Genomic DNA, 8606 nt, shown 5'->3' with positions numbered 1-8606 from the left:
TTCTGTCAGGCGGTCCTGGGGGAAATGAACTCCTCTCTCTCTCTCTCTGCAATGTGGAAGCCACAGGGAGATGAGTGGGGAGGGGAGCAAGCAGGGAAATGCAAACATATGGTCAGAGGGCAGAAAAACAGAGACGAGATTGGGAATGTCACCGTGATGGACAGGAGTGCCAACCTGAATATTGGAGGGGGTGGGGAGCCCCACCCTGTATAACAGCACTGAGACCTGCAGGTATAGGGTGGTAAAGGTAAAGGTACCCCTGACCATTAGGTCCAGTTGCGGACGACTCTGGGGTTGTGAGCTCATCTCACTCTATAGGCTGAGAGAGCCGGCGTTTGTCCGCAGACAGCTTCTGGGCCATGTGGCCAGCATGACTAAGCCGCTTTTGGCGAACCAGAGCAGTGCACAGAAATGCTGTTTACCTTCCTGCCGGAGCGGTACCTATTTATCTACTTGCACTTTGACGTGCTTTCGAACTGCTAGGTGGGCAGGAGCTGGGACCGAGAAACGGGAGCTCACCTGGTCGCGGGGATTCAAACCGCCGACCTGCCGATCGGCAAGCCCTAGGCCCTGTGGTTTAACCCACAGCGCCACCCGGTACACAAATTGAAATAATAGGGTGGTATACAAAATTTAATAATAATAATAATAATAATAATAATATCACAAGCTGCAGTGCGCACACCATTTGAATTAATATTTTATAGAGGGGCGAAGGCAGCTCGGCCCCTAGGAATTGACTTCTATGGCGATGGACCTGGGGTAAGAAAGGTTGGGCTGTGTGGACGCCGGGGCAACAGGAGCGCAGGCGGCCTGCAGAGAGTGGAGCAGGAGGGGAAGCTGCGGCAGCTGCATGTGGGGCAGATGCGGGGCAGCCCCTCAGCCTCGACGCCCGCTTCTTTCCCATGGCCCTGTCCAAGGCTCCGAGGACGGCGCGACAGCTCTATCTAGACGCGCTGCGAGCGGGCAAGCGGAGCGCAGCCGAGTGCGCGCCGGGGCGGGCGAGGTGCTGCCGGCGAGCGGGCGGGAGGCTCAGCCCTCCCTGTCGCGTCTCATCTCCAGGCTGCCTCTTCTCCAGTCCGCATCAATGAAGATTAACGAGGATCTTCCATCGGGTCTGTCGCCAGCCAGAGCCGGCGGGGGGCGGCTCCCCGCGCCGAGGAGCGGAGGCCCCCGCGCACGTAGGGAGAAAGAAAGGGAGGGAGAAAGAAAGGAAGGAAGGAGGGAGGGAGAAAAAGGACCGGGAAGATTTTATTTCTGCTATGGAACTTGGCAGGGGGTGGGGGGCGCACAGAGAGCACCAAAAATCAGCCAACACATCAGTTAAGGACAGTGGATATATCTGCAACACTTGGGTGATGTGAAGAATTTATTTGGTCAAGACTCAGAAATACTAACAGTACTCGTAATAATCTCAGTAAAAGTTGTAAGCGGCATTGACATCCCGCTGTGGGGGCTGAGAATGGGCGTAGCCGGGGGGGGGGGTGCAGGGGTGCAAGTAATTAAACAAAAATTCTTAAGAGCTCGGTTCTGCCCTCCCTAGAATAAATTCTGACCCGCCCCCAACACAAATCCTGGCTACGCCCATGGGCTGAGGCACAGAATTTTGCCACTTTGGGGCGATTCCAAATGGGGGGTTAATTTGCAAATGGGTTGTTGAGATATGGCAAATGCGTAATTGGCAACAGGGGGCGTTGTGAAAAAAAGAAACTTACTGGATTCATTCCTCTCCCCAGAAAAGGTAAATCAGGATTAAGTGGGTGGGGGGAAATACGGAGTGTCATTCGGACTCTGCAGAAAAGAACAAACCACCTTGCGTGTATGGGGGTGGCGGTTGAGAGCACCCGTCCCATAATATGCAGTCATCCGGAAGCACCCCTAGTGTGTGGTTTTGCTTTAGGCTGATTGCTGCAATAGCTGGATTTGTTTGGCTCGCAGATCAAAGTGAATGCGAAGAACGCAGATGGAGGAGGGCAAGTTCTGGCCCCAATTTATTTGCATTCATTAGCATACATGAGAAGGAGGGGCTTCCCATGCAGTTCCTCATGAATGCATGTTGGTCAATGCAGTCACAGTCATCTGGTCTAACGAATCTCAATACGAGGTCTCCCATCCAGTTTGAAACCATACCGGACCCTGCTTAGCTTGGCAAATATGCTCACAGTTTTATTGCTCCACAAATTGGATGACTTCAAAAGAGGATCAGCCAAATTTATGGGTGGCTAGGCTGTCCATGGATACTTGCCACAACGGCTATTGCGTTCTCCCTCCTCTGTTGGAGGAGGTGTGCTTCGTATTAATAACACCAGCTTCTGGGAATCTCAGAGCACTGTTGCGCTTGGGTCCTGCTTGCAGTCTTCCTGTAGGCACCTGGTTCATTGCCGTGAGAACAAGATGTTGGATTAGTCGGGTCTATGGCCTGATCCAACAGGTCTCTTCTTCGTATATCCACCTTGGATGTTACATTGGCTGCAATGAATCCAGAGTTGCCTGGATTGACCAGAGACTGGCTAAGGCTGTAATCCCCCACTCAGCTCTATTGGACTTGTGTGTAGGATTGCAGGTTGTGCATGGCAGACCCTCACTTGTTTGAGCCCTGTGTTGTGTAGCTCAAATAGCTGACAGCAGCCCGCACCCTATTGCTTTGCCCGCTTTGCATGCCTCACATTTCAGGTCAGAGTTTCAGCATAATCTCCTTCCCTGTCTGAAAAACAGGGACGATTTCCTTCCCTTTAAAAAAGCCAGCACCAGACCGCAAACAAACACACACCCCTTGATGGGTGTGTGTTGTAGTGGGTGACACACCAGCATCACAGACTTTGGTTCAAGCCAGTGAGTGGCCCATCTAGTCCATCACCTTGTTCTCACAGTAGCCAACCAGGTGTCCACGGGAAGTATGTCTATATAATAAATAAAGTGGGTCTATATAATAAATAAGGTGGTTTCTGCACATGCTGTAGAGGGAAGTGAGGGGCAGGTGGGGCTTGTCCACCTGGGAAAGTAGCCCATCTTGGAGATGGTAAACTCTGGTCCTAAATCTCTGCTGACTTGCGAGATATCTTTGGGAGAAGAAAAGCCTAAGAAGTAAACACTACACAAATCTGGAGCGGAGTCCCTAAGACAGTTGAATGGCGCCTTGTACATCTCCTTCCAGCAACTCCTGCAGCCAAACTGGTGCCAAACGTTTTGCTTTGCTCTCCTTTGGACCACATCAGTGAGGCCGAGAGCAGGGGTCTTGTCATCTTGGCAGCCCAGGACCCTCATACACACTGTCCAAGCTTGTGCCCCAGAGAGGACACTTTGGTGCTGCTAAAGCAGCAGTTTAACTTCACCCCTGGATGTGCATTGCATTGTCTCCCGATGCAGACATGCCAACAAGAAGATGTATTTTTAGGGTATTTCTTTTACATCTATTTTCTATCAAATCAAGCCTCTTCAGCTCACTCTAGAAATGTCAGCCGAGCAATGCTAGCCGTCAGCAACAGCCGAGCATGCAAACATTAATGAATTCCACACTTGACACCACTCAGCTGGATTCCTTTACTATACCTTACAAAGCCAGGGCCGGTTCTACCATTAGGCAGCTGCCTCAGGTGGCAAGTGCTGGGGGGTGGCAGCAGTCCCCTGACCACTCCCCCTCAGCAGAAGAAATTGGGCACTTCCCCACCAATTACAGTCTGTCCCACCTGCATAGCTTGTTAATTATAACCAGTCACCCTCTGCCTCCATTTACTATGCTGGGGGTCCCTGTCTCCTGCCCCACACAGTCCCAAGGAATCAATTGCCACTGTTCTTCCTGAGTCCCCTAAGTGGCCTGCTCTGTCCTTCCAAACCTAGCCTACTATCCTGCACAGCAAAGGATGCTGCCCGTTCGCTAGAGTTGGAACAAAGTTCAATTGCCCATCTTGCCAGAACCTGGGGACACCATCTTATTATTATAATTTATTACAGTATTGTTGTTGTTGTTATTTAAACTGCCCCTTCATCTGTAGGTCTCTGGGTGCTTCACAACATAAAATTACAATATAGAAATCACAAAATGTTTAGTAAAAATAAGAACAAAAGCAAATAAATAATTCCCCCTTCCACAACACTTTTTAAAAGGTGTCGGATGTCAATCATCCAAAGGCCTGGTTAAAGGGGAACGTTTTTGCCAGGTGCCTAAAGGTGTGTGATGAAGCCACCAGGAGAGGCTCCCTGGAGAAAGCGTTCCACAAATGAGGAGCCACTGCAGAAAAGGCCCCGTTCTTGTGTCGCCACCCCCCAGGCCTCTTGTGGAGGAGGCATGCAAAAAAGGGCCTCAGCAAATGATCTCAGAATCCAGGTAGGTTCCTTGAAGTATTGCGGTCCTGATCCATTGTTCTCGGCCTCAGGCAGCGAAGCAGCTTGGGCAGCCCTGTCCGTAGCAGCCTACCTTCCAGGCTGTTGGAAGGATGAATGAGGAGCACAGTTGTTGCATGCCTTTAATCCTAGCATGGACCACAAATTAAAGGGAAGGGGTGAAGGCAGGCCAGTGTGTTGTAGATCCTTCGCGAAGCCCTTTCATTAAAAGCACACTGGGACTGGTCTGTTCTTCCCAGCACAGAAGGCGTCATCAGACAGCGCCGACTCCACAGCTAAGTTTGCTGCTACAGTTTCTGTCTGCGTCTCTGCCTCTTTTTTCCATGGCGTAAGCGAGGAAGCCAACAAAGGTTACCTCATAAATTCCAAGCGCTGGCACAAGGCAGTCCTCCCTTCGTTGAGGGCGGCAAGTATGAAGTTAAGAGATAAAGAGGGAATTACACGATAAGGTCCTCTTAATCCCGGGCCGCTTCATGCAATTAAAATGAGCTTCACCCTCCTGTAATTGGGAGGCGGCAGCCTGCCAAACCGAGGGAGCAGAACATCCCTGGCGCAAAAGGAAGAAGGCTCCAAGATGAGAGCGAGGCAACTTATCACCCCCACCAGGAAAATAATAATAATAATAATTACCAAAAGTTTTAAAAAAGCAGCCAAGGGTACAGAAAGAACGGGGAGGGAGGGGTAGAGATGGAGGAGCAGGAAGAGAAATAGGAATTGATGAGGTGAAAGCAGAAAGGATTGACAACGGAGGATTACTTCACTTTCCAATTTCACAAGATAAATCCCTCTTTCTTTCTTTCTTTCTTTCTTTCTTTCTTTCTTTGATTCACATTCCATACTGGGTGACACAACTCACACCTTAACTACGGGGATGGTAGGAGGGTCAGCCAAGAGCTGGAGCCCTAAGTGAATGTCTGCCCGAAAAACTCCATCGCTAACATTTTTAAGGAGAGGTTGGGTGGCCATGTGTCATGGCTGCTTTAGTTGAGATTTCAGCACTGCAGGGGGTTGGACTAGATGACCCTGGGTCCCTCCCAACTCTGCAGTTCTATGATTCTGTGATCTAACTCGCAGGACGCTCAGTTGAGACTGGTCCATTTGGGCAAATGGGGCACTGAACGCTGCCCCCCCCCACATCTGCCTTCTTACATCTGCCTGGGGTGGGGGGACAGCACCCCACTTTCCCCCTCCTTAGTCTTGGTGTCACCCTTGCAAAACTCAGCAAGGAGAAGGATGGGGACTGAACCGAAATCAGTGTAGTGCTTAGAGTGTTGGACTAAGACTGACCAGGCCTGGGCAAGAGAAATGGATGAACTATGCAGAACTGACTAAATCGACATACAAATTGCGAGATAAGGACAACTGTGACTTCAAAGAAGAATGGGAACTTTTTACAAATTACTTGAAAAGACGACAAAATGAATTGGACTCCTTGGCAGGTTTTGAATAAACATACACAAATTTATTGATTGTTAACATAGTAGATAGATAATATAAGGATCTGTACAATTTATGCAGAGAACAATATGAGTTGAGAAATAAAAGAGGAGCTGAGGGAAGTCTCGGGGGGAGGGAGGGTTAGATGGGGAGGTGGGGGGAAGGGGGGGAAATAATGAATATGAGATGTTTTTATATTTTGTTATGTTGAAATTGTTAATAATATTTATATATATATTTTTAAAAGACTGACGAGGCCTGGGTTCAAATCCCTGCTCAGCCATGAAGCTCACTGGGTGATCTTGGGCTAGTTGTTGCCTCTCTCAGCCTAACCTAACTCACAGGAGCAAAGGACCTCAAATATCTGAAGGGCTGTAGCATGGAAGATGGAGCAAGCTTGTTTTCTCCTGCTCCAGAGGGTAGGACTCGAACCAGTGGCTTTAAGTTACAGGGAAGGAGATTCCGACTAAACACCAGGAAAAACTTTCTGACAGTAAGAGCTGTTCGGCAGTGGAACTGACTCCCACGAGAGGTGGTGGACTCTCCTTCCTTGGAGGTTTTGAAGCAGAGGTTGGATGGCCATCTGTCATGGATGCTTTAGTTGAGATCCCTGCATTGCAGGGGGTTGGACTAGATGACCCTCGGGTCCCTTCCAACTCTATAAAATTCTGTAATTTGTTGTATGCCACCTTGAGCTCCTTGGAGATAAGGTTGTATATACAGTGGTACCTCTGGTTGCGAATGGGATCCGTTCCGGAGGCCAGTTTGCAACATGAAAAGAGTGCAACCCCCAGCGGCGCATCTGCGCATAAGCGGGTTGCGATTCGCTGCTTCTGCACATGTGCATTATGTCATTTTGCGCATCTGCGCATGCGCAAGTGGCGAAACCCGGAAGTAATCCTTTCCGGTACTTCCGGGTCACCATGGGACATAACCTGAAAGAACATAACACGAAGCGGACGTAAAATGAGGTATGAGTGTAAATGCAATAAATAAAGGCATGGGAAAGTGTGGCCTCTGCAGTGACCCCCAAGCCCTGTCCCTCTGCAAATGCCAACTGACTGTCGGTGCTAACGAAGCCCACCCCCTCTCTTCCCAGCCCGTTTGCAGGCATGGGAAGTTTTAAGCGCTTGTGGTTATTTTAATACAATACCGGAACGCTACATTTAGCATATGGATTATTCTGAGACAGGATATGCATAAAAAAAAAATCTCTCTCTTGGTATGTGGGAGGTATTTAAATTCACAGCACAGATGAGTCTTCCCCAACCTGGTGCTCTTCAGAACTCCCAGCAGCCCCACCCACAAGCAGGGATTTGAACCCTGCCCTCACAGTCCGCCATGCTAACCATTGCACCACACTGTCGCTGCACGTCACACGGGATTCAAGTGTGGGGCAGGTGGGCCCGGTTTAGGGAAAAACAGCCAGGTTTAGGCCTCATGATATTCCAAATCCTTGGTTTAAACAAATGCAAACTTAAATAAAACTGGGGGAAGCCATGAATTTTACTGACTACAACTGACTTCTTCCCGAATTCAATGGATTCTTTCCCTTCTTCGAGTGATGCTTCCTGCCTTATTAGTATCTGTAGTGTCTGTTTTTTAAATTTTTTGATATATTTTATGCATTTTTGTTGCAAACTGCTTTGATATTTATTTTTTTAAATGAAATTGCGGTCTATAATTTTTTTGCAGAATAATAATAATCATGATTATTATCTTTCCTTTAACTAGGGTACAACCCCCCACTTTTTAAACTGTTATAAAGTGAGAGTCAATACCTGGGGAAAGGGGTTTCGGGAAGGTCTGGGTCCGGCAGAAGTCTCGCCCCTCCCTCTCTCTCCCCCCCCCTTCTCCTCCTCCAAAACGGCTTCCTCTCTCTCCATCTCACCAGGCAGTGAGAACAAGTGGGGATTTACGAGTTGTGGGGTTTGTGAGGAGATGTGAGGCGAGCGCTCGCCTTCATGGTTTTTAATACACTTTTTTTGATAATGAAGTTGAAATAGCCTCATAAAAGGACCCCCAAATGCAAGAGAAGCCTGCCATTTATTAGAGCCGTAATTCTTCTCCTGGCATTTAATCAATGTCCTTTTAATCTGCACTTCGTTAGTTTATTTCTGTTTAAGATTAGCGGCTGTAAAAATTACGAGGGGATTGTCTGAGGCAGCCAAGAGGGGGTGTGGCTGTTGTCATGGGGCTGGCTAGGGGCAGAGAGAGAAGACCCCTTTGACAGTCACCCTGCCTGGAACGGGCAGAACAGAGCAGGGGTAGAAAAGGGAATCCCTGGCACAAGCCAAGCAGTGCCCCTGCTTTGGGGCAGCAAAAAATTTAGGGGGGCATCACTGCCTTCCTTGAAAGGCACAGAGGAGGCTGGGATACCATCTAGAATCTGCATCCCAGCATGCTGGGCTGCCTTGCAAGGGATTCTGAGACATCCCTATGGCGCCATGCAGTACACTTGGCACCATATTGACTGACTGCATTTCACAGAATCGTAAGTTTGGAAGGGTACCCAGAAGGTCAACTAGCCCAACCCCCTGTAATGCAGGAATCTCAACTAAATCACACGATCCTCCTTCGATCCCCACAACCACCCCGTGAGGTAGGTTAGGCCGAGAGAGTCAATGGCTGACCCAAGGTCACCCGGTGAGCTTCATGGGCCATGTAGGGGGATTTGAACCCAGGGTACTGTAACCACTATACCAAACTGCCTTGGAGCGGTCCTGCTCCAGAAGGATTGGCTTGGAGTTGTAGGGGAAATTCCAAGGCAGGAGAGATAGGAGGTTGGGAGAGCCTCTGGGTCTTCCATGCAAGTGTGTTCACTAGTG

At 49.2% G+C, this 8606-nt stretch overlaps 1 long non-coding RNA gene across 1 annotated transcript; it reads left to right on the top strand.

The window, feature by feature from the left end:
* The first annotated feature begins 1592 nt into the window (after positions 1–1592).
* Positions 1593–6717, top strand: LOC310845155. The gene is made up of 3 exons (XR_014564522.1): positions 1593–1741; positions 4105–4324; positions 6026–6717. It is a non-coding gene; the product is annotated as an uncharacterized lncRNA (long non-coding RNA).
* Positions 6718–8606: the final 1889 nt, after the last annotated feature.

The sequence above is a fragment of the Podarcis gaigeae genome, assembly GCF_964106915.1.
Source record: "Podarcis gaigeae genome assembly, chromosome: 5".
NCBI lineage: Eukaryota > Metazoa > Chordata > Lepidosauria > Squamata > Lacertidae > Podarcis > Podarcis gaigeae.
This window is presented reverse-complemented; position numbering and strand designations above follow the sequence as displayed.